A 9621-nucleotide genomic window follows, 5' to 3' on the forward strand; every position below is an offset into this window, starting at 1 on the left:
CTCAACCACAACAGTAGAGGGCACATAACCCACAAGGAACACTCCTGGAGCATTACTTCAGGTAATCTAGAAGATGGTGGCATTGAGCCCAACAATACACTTTCATCATAAAACCATCAAAACAAGGTTGGGAGATATATAGCAAATTTAGCTTGCTACCTAAAACACAGAGAACAAATTTGGAGTAAAAAATATTCCAAAAAACAGAACAACAGAAATCTCCAGAAAAATAATTAAGATAAATAGATGAAATGGAAGAAACCAAAATACCAGATGTGGTTTAAAATAATGGTTATAAGAATGCTCAAGGATATTCAGGGAAGAATGGGTAATCCCAGTGACAATTTAAATGAAGAGATAGTAAGAATTAAAAGGACATAGAAATCATAAACAAGACCGGTCAGAAATGGAGAATTGAAATGGAGAAATACAATGTCTGAAACGAAGAATTCACTAGAAGGAATCAACAGCAGGTTAAATAAAGGACATGATAAAGCCAATAAATTAAAGAACAAGATAACAGTATCCATTCAAAGAGAATATAAAAAGAGGAGACTTAAGAGAAACAGGGAAAACCTAAGGACCTCTGGGACAACATCAAGCATAACAACATCTGCATCATAGGGGTTCCAGAAGGAGAAGAGGGGGAGCAACAGACAGAGAACCTGTTTGATGAAATAATGGAAGAAAGCTTTCCTACCTGGTGAAGGAAAAAAGTCACACAAGTTCAGGAAGTACAGAGTGCCAATCAAGATGAACCAAAAGACCCACACCAAGACACAGCATGATTAAAATGGCAAAGGGTAAAGACAAAGAGAGAATCTTAAAGGTAGCAAGAGAGAGACAATTACCTATAAGAAAGTTTCAATAAGATGCAAGTGGATTTCTCAACAGAAACACTTCAGGCCAGAGGAATTTGTATGAAGTATTCAAAGTAATGAAAAGAAAGACCAAACAAAAATTATTTTCCCAACAAGACTATTAGTTAGAATTGAAGACAAAATAAAGAGTGTCTCAGACAAAAAAGGACTAAAAGAGCTTGATACTAATAAACCGGCATTGCAAGAGATGTTAAGGATCTGCTTCAAGAAGAAAAAGAAATAATAGAGGAGAATAGGTAAATATAAAAATGGCAATAAATACTATATATTTTAATAATTTAAAATGTAAATGGATTAAATGCTCCAGTAAAAAGATATAGGGTAGCTGAATGGATAAGAAAATATGACCCATATACATATGCTGTCTATACGAGAGTCACCTTAGAAGAAGAGATTTACACAGGCTGAAAGTGAAGGGGTGGAAAAAATATTTAATGCAAATGAAGACAAAAAAAGAGAGAGAGGACACAAATATATACAATCAGAAATTAAAGAGGAAAAGAACTGATATCACAGAAGCACAAGGGATTGTAAGAAAATCCTATAAACAACTATATAGAAAGAATTGGACAGCCTGAGCAAAATGGATAAATTGCTAGAACATCATGCATCCAAAACTGAATAGGAAAGAATGAGATAACTGGAATAGACTGATAAAAACTAATAAATTGAAGAAGTAATTAAAAAACTCCTAGCAAACAAAGTCCTAGGGAGGATGGCTTCACAGGCAAAGTTTACCAAACATTCAAAGAAAAACTAACTCCTATCCTTCTCAAACTATTTAAAAAAATTCAAGGGGAGGAAAGACTTCCAAGTTCTTTTTATGAGGCCAGTATTATCCTAATTCCAAAACCAGATAAAGTCACAACAAAGAAAGAAAATTACAGGTCAACATCCCTAATGAATATAGATGCTAAACCTTCAACAAAATATTGGCAAACTGGATACAGCAATACATTAAAAAGGTCATGAACCTTGATCAAATGGGATTTATCATGGGTATGCAAGGTTTGTGCAATATTAGCAAATCAATAACTGTGATACAGCACATAAACAAAATGAAAGATAAAAGTAACATGATCATATCAATAGATGCAAAAAAAGACCATTTGATAAAATCTATCACCCATTCTGACAAAAACTCTCACCAAAGTGGGAGTAGAGGCATCATACCTCAACATAATGAAGACCAAATGGAAAACTTACAGCTTACATCACACTCAATGTACAAAAATTAAAAGTGTTTCCCTTAAGATCAAGAAAAATACAGGGATATATGCTATCACCACTCTTGTTCAATCAACATAGTACAGGAAATCTGAGCCACTGACCTCAGACAAGAAGAAGAAATAAAAGGCATTATAAATGGGAAGAAGGGAGTAAACTTATTCTCAGATGACATAATATTGTATATAAAAAACCTTAAAGACTCCACCAAAAACTTCTTGACCTAATCAATGAATTCAGCAAAATAGCCGTAAACAAATCAATACTCAGAAATCAATGGCATTTTTATACATCAATAATGAACTGTCAGAAAGAAAAACTAAGAAACAATCACATTTACTACTTCATTTACAAAGAAATAAGGTACTTAGGAATAAATTTAACCAAGAAGGTAAAAACTTGTACTCAGAATACTATAGGACACTGAAGAAATTGAGAAAGATAGAAACAAGTGCAAGCATATACCATGTTCATGGGCTGACAGAGTGAACATCAGAGTAAAATGGCCATATTATCAAAGCAATCTATAGGTTCAACACAATTCCTATTAAAATACCAATGGTGCATTTCATACCTAGAATAAGTATTCTAAAAACTTATATGTAATCCTCCTCCCCAAAAAACTTCAGGTAGCCTCAGTAATCTTGACAAAGAAGAACAAAGTTGGAGGAATTATGATACCAGATATCAAATTATACTATATGGTCACTGTAATCAAAACAGCCTGGTACTGGGATAAGAACAGATATACAGATTAATGGAACAGAACAAGGAGCCCAGAAATAAACCCACACCTTTATGGTCAATTGATATTTGCCTAAGGAGGGGAAAAGCATACTCTTGAGCAAAAATAGTCTCTTTAAAAATGGTTTTGGGAAAACTGGACAGGCATATGCAAAAAAAAAAAAAAAAAAAGACTACCAACTTATCCTTACACAAGAGTAAATGCAAAATGGATAAATGACTTATAAATATAAGTTGTGAAACCATAACAATCCTAGAAAAAACTTAGGCAGAAAAATCTCAGATATCTCACATATCAATATTTTTGCCAATATATCCCCTAGGGCTAGGTAAACAAAGAAAACAAACAAACAAACAAACATATGGGACTACTTCAAGTTAAAAACTTCTGCAGAGCTAAAGAAACCATCAGCAAAATGGAAAGGGAATCCAGTATGGGAGAACATATTTTCCAATAGTACATCTGATAAGAGTTTAATTTCCAAAATATACGAAGAACTTTTTCAACTCAACACCAGGAAGGCACACAATCCAATTTAAAAATGGGCAAAAGACTGGAAAAGACACTTCTCCAAGGAGAACATACAGATGACCCACAGACATGTGAAAAAACACTCAACATCATTAGCCATAAGAGAGATGCAAATCAAAACAACGATATATCATCTCACACCTGTCAGAATGGTTATCATTAATAAATCAATAAAAAACAAGTGCTGGTGAGAATGTGGAGTAAGGGAATCTTAGTGCACTGTTGATGGGAATGCAGACTGCTTCAGCCACTTTGGAAAAGAGTATAGAGTTTCCTCAAATTTTTAAAAATGGAACTCCTTGCCCTGGCTGGAGTAGCTCAGTGGACTGAGCGTGGGCTGTGAAACAAAGTGTCACAGGTTTGATTCTCACTCAGGGTACATGCCTGGGTGTCAGGCCATGACCCCCAGCAACCGCACATTGATGTTTCTCTCTCTCTCTCTCTCTCTCTCTCTCTCTCTCTCTCCCACCCTTCCCTCTCTAGAAATAAATAAATAAAATCTTTTAAAAAATAAAATAAAAGTAACAACTTTTTCCCCCTCTTAAAAAAAAATGGAACTCCTTTTTGACCCAGTGGTACCACTTTTGGGGTTAATCCTAGGAATCCTGGAACACTAATACAAAAGAATGTATGCACCCCTTTGTTCATAGCAGCATTATTTATAATTGCCAAGATCTGGAAACATCCTAAGTGACCAGTAGTAGGTGAATGTATACAAAAAGTATGGCACATTTACACAATGGACTGCTATACATCAGCAAAAAAAAAAAAAAAGAAGGAACTCTTTCCTTTTTCGAGAGCATGGGTGGACTTGGTGACTATTATGCTAAGTAAAACAAACCAGGCAGTGAAAGACAAATACCACATGATCCACATATGTGGAATCAAATGAAAAAAATTAGCTAACAAACAAAATATAAACAGAAGCATAGATACATGGAACAGAGTGACAGCTGATCGAAGGGTGTAGTATCACAAGAAAAGAAGGTGAAGGGATTAGCAAAGAACATATATGCATGACCCATGCACACAGAAAACAGTATGGGGATTACCTGAGGGAAGGGGTGCTGGGTGGAGATTGGCAAAGTGGAAAAAAGTGTGGACAACTGTAATAGGTTACAATACAATACAATAAAAAAATTTAAAAAAGATGTTGGAACAATGTCTATGGAATTTTAAGGAAAACTATAGTGAACAAATATATTTTCCCAGACAGTCTATTACATATGTGAAGGCAACAAAGAGATATTCTTAGTTAATGAGTCTAGAAAATATTCATGTTTTTTAAAAAAGTGAGTAAAATGGTATAACTACTCTAAAAAACAGTTTCTTATAAAACTAAACATGTAATTACCATATTACATAACAATTACATACTTGGAATTTTTCTCAGAGAAATGAAGATTTATGTTCACACAAAACCTGTATATGAATATTCCTAGAAATTTGTAATCATCCTATACTGGAACCAACCAGCTGCCTTTCAAAACATGAGTGATTCAACTGTAGTACATCTGTCCCATGGGCCTCTACTTGGCAATAACAAAGGAAAAAAAATGGCAATGTACGTAGTAACTTGGATGAATCTTTAGAGAATTAGACTGAGTGGAAAAAATTAATCTTTAACGTACCTTACGATTTCATTTTATATAGCATTCTTGGTATAAAAAAGAATGAAAAAAATGGAGAACAGATTAGTTGTTTCCAGAGGTTAGGGACTGCCTAAGGGTGGAGGGGTAATAAAGGGAGGTGGATGTGTTTATAAAGGACAGTATGAAGGTTCCTTGTGGTGATGGAACTATCCTGTCTTGACTGTGATGGTGGAACTTACACACGTGATAAAATTATATAAATTTATTTCTTTAAATATATTTTATTGATTGTGTTATTACAGTTTTCCCATCTTTTTCTCCCCTTTATTCCCCTCTGCCCTGTATACCCCCTTCCTACCATCATTCCCCCACTTTAGTTCATGTTCATGGGTCATACATGTAAGCTCTTTGGCTACTCCATTTCCCATACTATTCTTAACCTTCACCTGGCTATTTCGTACCTACCATTTATGTTTCCTATTCCCTGTATCTTTTCCCACATTCTCCCCCCTCCACCTTCCCACTGATAATCCTCCAAGTGATTTCTATTTTTGTAAATCTGTTCCTATTCTAGTTGTTTGCTTAGTTCATTTTTGTTTTTGTTTTTCTAGGTTCAGTTGTTGACAGCTGTAAGTTTGTGGTAATTTTACTGTTCATAATTTTGATCTTCTTCAGTTTCTTAGATAAGTCCCTTTAACACCTGTCGAGGATGCCGGCCAGCAGTATCCATCTCGGCTGCAGATGCTAGTCGAAACATGCTAAAAACATACACAGAGACAACCAGGTCCTGTGGGGGAATAGGAACAGCAGGGACACTCCTCACATGGGGAGCACCTTGGCCACCCTCTCTCCTGGAGGGTACCTCTTGGCCACCCTCTCTTTGGTGGGGAGAGCACCTCATTCCCCCTCTGGAGAGGCTTTTTATTGTTTTCATTTGCATAAGAATTCAGGTAAAAGCTCATTACTCATGGCTAGGAAGTAAGGATCAAACAATAGATAACAAGGAAGCCTGAGGGCCTATTTTGAATCAGGGTCAAAGAGCTGTAAGACTTTAAGGAACAAACTCACTTCCTCCTTGGACCCCTCTCATTCAACTGAGAGCATCTAAACAAAGCATTCTAAACAAAGCAAATCCTACAAAGAATATGTAGGATTTTACATATTCTTTCTTAGGCCTGATCACCTGGGGAACCCGCCCTTTTCAGCACAGAGCAGCACCACCCTGTCATTGTTTCAGGCTTAGGTGGAGCAAGGGAACTAAGGCAACCAAGAGATAAGGAGATTTTCTCCCAGACGATGAGGACTCAGGCTATGTCAAAGCCGAGGAGTGAGGGTCCATCACCCCCTTTTGCTGTAGCCCCCAAAGTCCTTTCTTGGGGGCCTCTCACGTGATTGTGCCTGTCTAAGGTCATTCCCCCCTTAGGGAATCTTAACCGTCATTGGCTAACCGACCAAGCTTTGGGGTTCAGTTATGAATGAAGTAGCAGAAGCAGCTCTCCTGCCAGAGAGATAAGCTTTTCTCCTTGCTGGCTTAAGGTTCCAAGGGCATTCCCTCAGCCTTAGCCTAGGCGGGGGTTACAGCTTCTGATACCAGGCAGGGCAGTTCCCAACAAAACACCTCATGTAATAAGGGCTTGGTGATGATGAACTCCTTTAACTTGACCTCATCTGAGAAGCACTGTATCTGTCCTCCCATTCTAAATGGTAGTTTTGCTGGATAGAGTAACCTTGGATGTAGGTCCTTGCCTTTCATGACTCTGAATACTTCTTTCCAGCCCCTTCTTGCCTGCAAGGTTTCTTTTGAGAAATCAGCTAATAGTCTTATGGAAACTCCTTTGTAGGTAATGCTCTGTTTTTCTGTTGCTGCTTTTAAGATTCTCTCCTTATCTTTAATCTTGAGTACTGTAATTATGATGTGCCTTGGCATGTGCTTCTTTGGGTCCAACTTTTTGGGGCTCTCTGGGCTTCCTGGACTTCCTGGAAGTCTATTTCCTTTGCCAGATTAGGGAAGTTCTCCTTCATCGTATTTTCAAGTAAGTTTTCCATTTCTTGCTCTTCCTCTTCTCCTTCTGGTACCCCTATGATTCAGATGTTGAAACATTTAAAATTGTCCTGGAGGTTCCTAAGCCTCTCCTATTTTTTTTTTTTTTGAATTCATGTTTCTGCATTTTGTTTTGGTTGAATGTTTATTTCTTCCCTCTGTCCAAACTGTTGATTTGAGTCCCGGTTTCCCTCCCTTCACTTCAGTTCCCTGTACATTTTCCTTTATTTCACTTTGCATAACCTTCACTTTTCCCTTTACTTAGCTACCATACTCCACCATTTCTGTGAAGATCCTGAGTATCACTGTTTTGAACTCTGCATCTGATAGGTCCCTGGAGGTTTGAGCTGTTCTTTCATTTGGGCCATATTTTTTTTTGTCTCTGATTGCCTGTTAAGGGGCAGAACCTAAGGTATTCTCCAGGGCAGGGCAACCAAGGTTGCTGTTTTGGTGCTATCTTTTGGGAAAGGAGTTTGAGAAGGAACAATACTGCTTGCTCAGCTTTCTGCCAGTTTTCAACCACTTCCTCTGCTTCCCACAAGCAAATTGGGCCCTTCTGGTGTTGACTCCTGGGTGGGTAGTTTTGTGTACATTCTAGGACCCTGTAGGTCTCTCCAATGAGCTGTCCTGTGAGACTTGGAGTTGTTCCCACTGCCTCAACCCCCACAGGCTTTTCAGTCAGAGGTTTTGGGGCTGACTGAAACTGTGCTGGAACCCTAGGTCGCATGATCTGTCTTGCTCTCCAGTTCCTCTTGGTTATCTGAACACGAGTGTGGGATGGCCCCCTCCACCCTCTGCTGCCTTACTCTGTCAGACAGCCATTACCTCGCCCACCTCAGTCTTCTCTGCCCTGGCTTCCCATCTCTGCCCCTTCTATGGGTCTGGGTGAATGTTTCTTCTTTAACTCTTTGGTTGTTGGACTGCCATACAGTTCAATTTTCTGTCAGTTCTGGTTATTTTTTGTTTTAATTTTATTGTTGTCCTCCTTTTGGTTGTGGGTCAAGAAAAAGTGTATCTACCTATGCCTCCATCTTGGCTGGAAGTAGATTATATAAATTTAAACACACATGCAAACACAAATGAGTAAATACAAGTAAATTTGTGGGAATCTAAATAAGAGCTGTAAATTGTGTCAATGTCAATATCCTGATTGTGTTATATGTTAGTGTTGTAAAATATTGAGGGAAACTGAGTAAAATGAATTTGGAATCTCTCTGCATTATTTCTTATATCTGCATGTAAATCTACAGTTATTTCAACTAAAATTTCAATGAAAAAAAATCTTTTGGGAAGTAGGCTTTCCGATAGGCAGCAGTTAGTGGAGAATTGAAAAGCTGAGGAGGAGTTTCAGGTAATTGGAAAGACTAACATGGAATACCTTGTAGTAGGGCATGGAAGCATGTCTAGGGGTGGGACTTCCAGGAAACCTGGGCAACAGGGCGGGGTCAGAGACAATAAATAAAGAACAAGTTGGGGTTCAGGGATCCCCTGAGGCTGGGAGGTGGGACCTCTAGGAAGAGGGTCTCAGGGGGCGGGACTTATAAATGAAGGCCAGAAATAGGGTCCTGGGAAAGGGGTTTCTGGGCGAAGGAGTGGGTCACCTCAGGAGAAAAACAGTCTCAACTTCATGGAGTGTCTGCACCGCACCACGGGCTGATTTGGCTCTGGATCAAGCTACTGTCTCCTTGGGTCACTGCTCCAACTTTCTTCCTGGGCAGGGTTCCCTGGAGGAACTTTATTGCAGTCACTTCCAGCCTTGCTAACCCCTGACCCTCTATCTCCTCGAGTCTCCTTCACCCATCCCACTTTCAGAGTCAGCCAATGGCAGTGCAATAACTCATGCTATCCAGAAAGAGGCCTATTTTTCACTTAAGAACATTCTTGAGAAATGTAAGATGTGCACTCCAAGAAGGACTTGATGAGAAGCAAATCTAAGCCAATAGGTGACTTGAAGGTGGAGTGATCCCTCCTTAGATGGAAAGGGCCAATAAGAAGCATAGGCGGCACATTTGAAAGTGAGGGCAAAGAGGGTGGGAGTGCTTGCCTCTAGGAGTTGTTTGGAGGTTGGCTGCATGGGGCTGATGGTCTTGAGGTGGAGCGGTCCTGTCGCACAAATTTACTATTCAGACAATATGATGATGAGGAGTTCAAGTACCAGCATGTCATGTTGCCCAAGTTGGTCCTTAAAACCCATCTGATGTCTGAATCTGAATGGAGGAATCTTGGTGTTCAGCAGAATCAGGGATGGGTCCATTATATGATCCATGAACCAGAGACTCACATCTTGCTGTTTTGGAGGCCAATGCTCAAGAAGCCAAAGAAAAGCTGAGGAACCACCTTTCAGGCTCATGCTTTACACAGCTGTTCTCACTTGCTAACATCTTTCTGATAGTATTATTGTGTTGCCTTCTTGTTTTCCACTTTGATATTTAAAGGATGTTTAAAATACACTGTTTGATGTGCTGGTGACTGTTTTGCTTCTTGAGCAGAGCCAACAACACCACAACCCAGCCAGAGGAGTGCTCTTTGAGCTGCAGCCTCTGCTGAGTATGACCCCAGAAATATGGTGAGCTCTGTATCCAGCAAAACACACTTGGCAGAAGG

At 39.0% G+C, this 9621-nt stretch overlaps 1 pseudogene; it reads left to right on the top strand.

Annotated features, from left to right (window-relative positions):
• The first annotated feature begins 9089 nt into the window (after positions 1-9089).
• On the top strand, positions 9090-9346 carry LOC114507973 (annotated as a pseudogene).
• Positions 9347-9621: the final 275 nt, after the last annotated feature.

Source organism: Phyllostomus discolor, chromosome 10, assembly GCF_004126475.2.
Source record: "Phyllostomus discolor isolate MPI-MPIP mPhyDis1 chromosome 10, mPhyDis1.pri.v3, whole genome shotgun sequence".
Lineage (NCBI taxonomy): Eukaryota > Metazoa > Chordata > Mammalia > Chiroptera > Phyllostomidae > Phyllostomus > Phyllostomus discolor.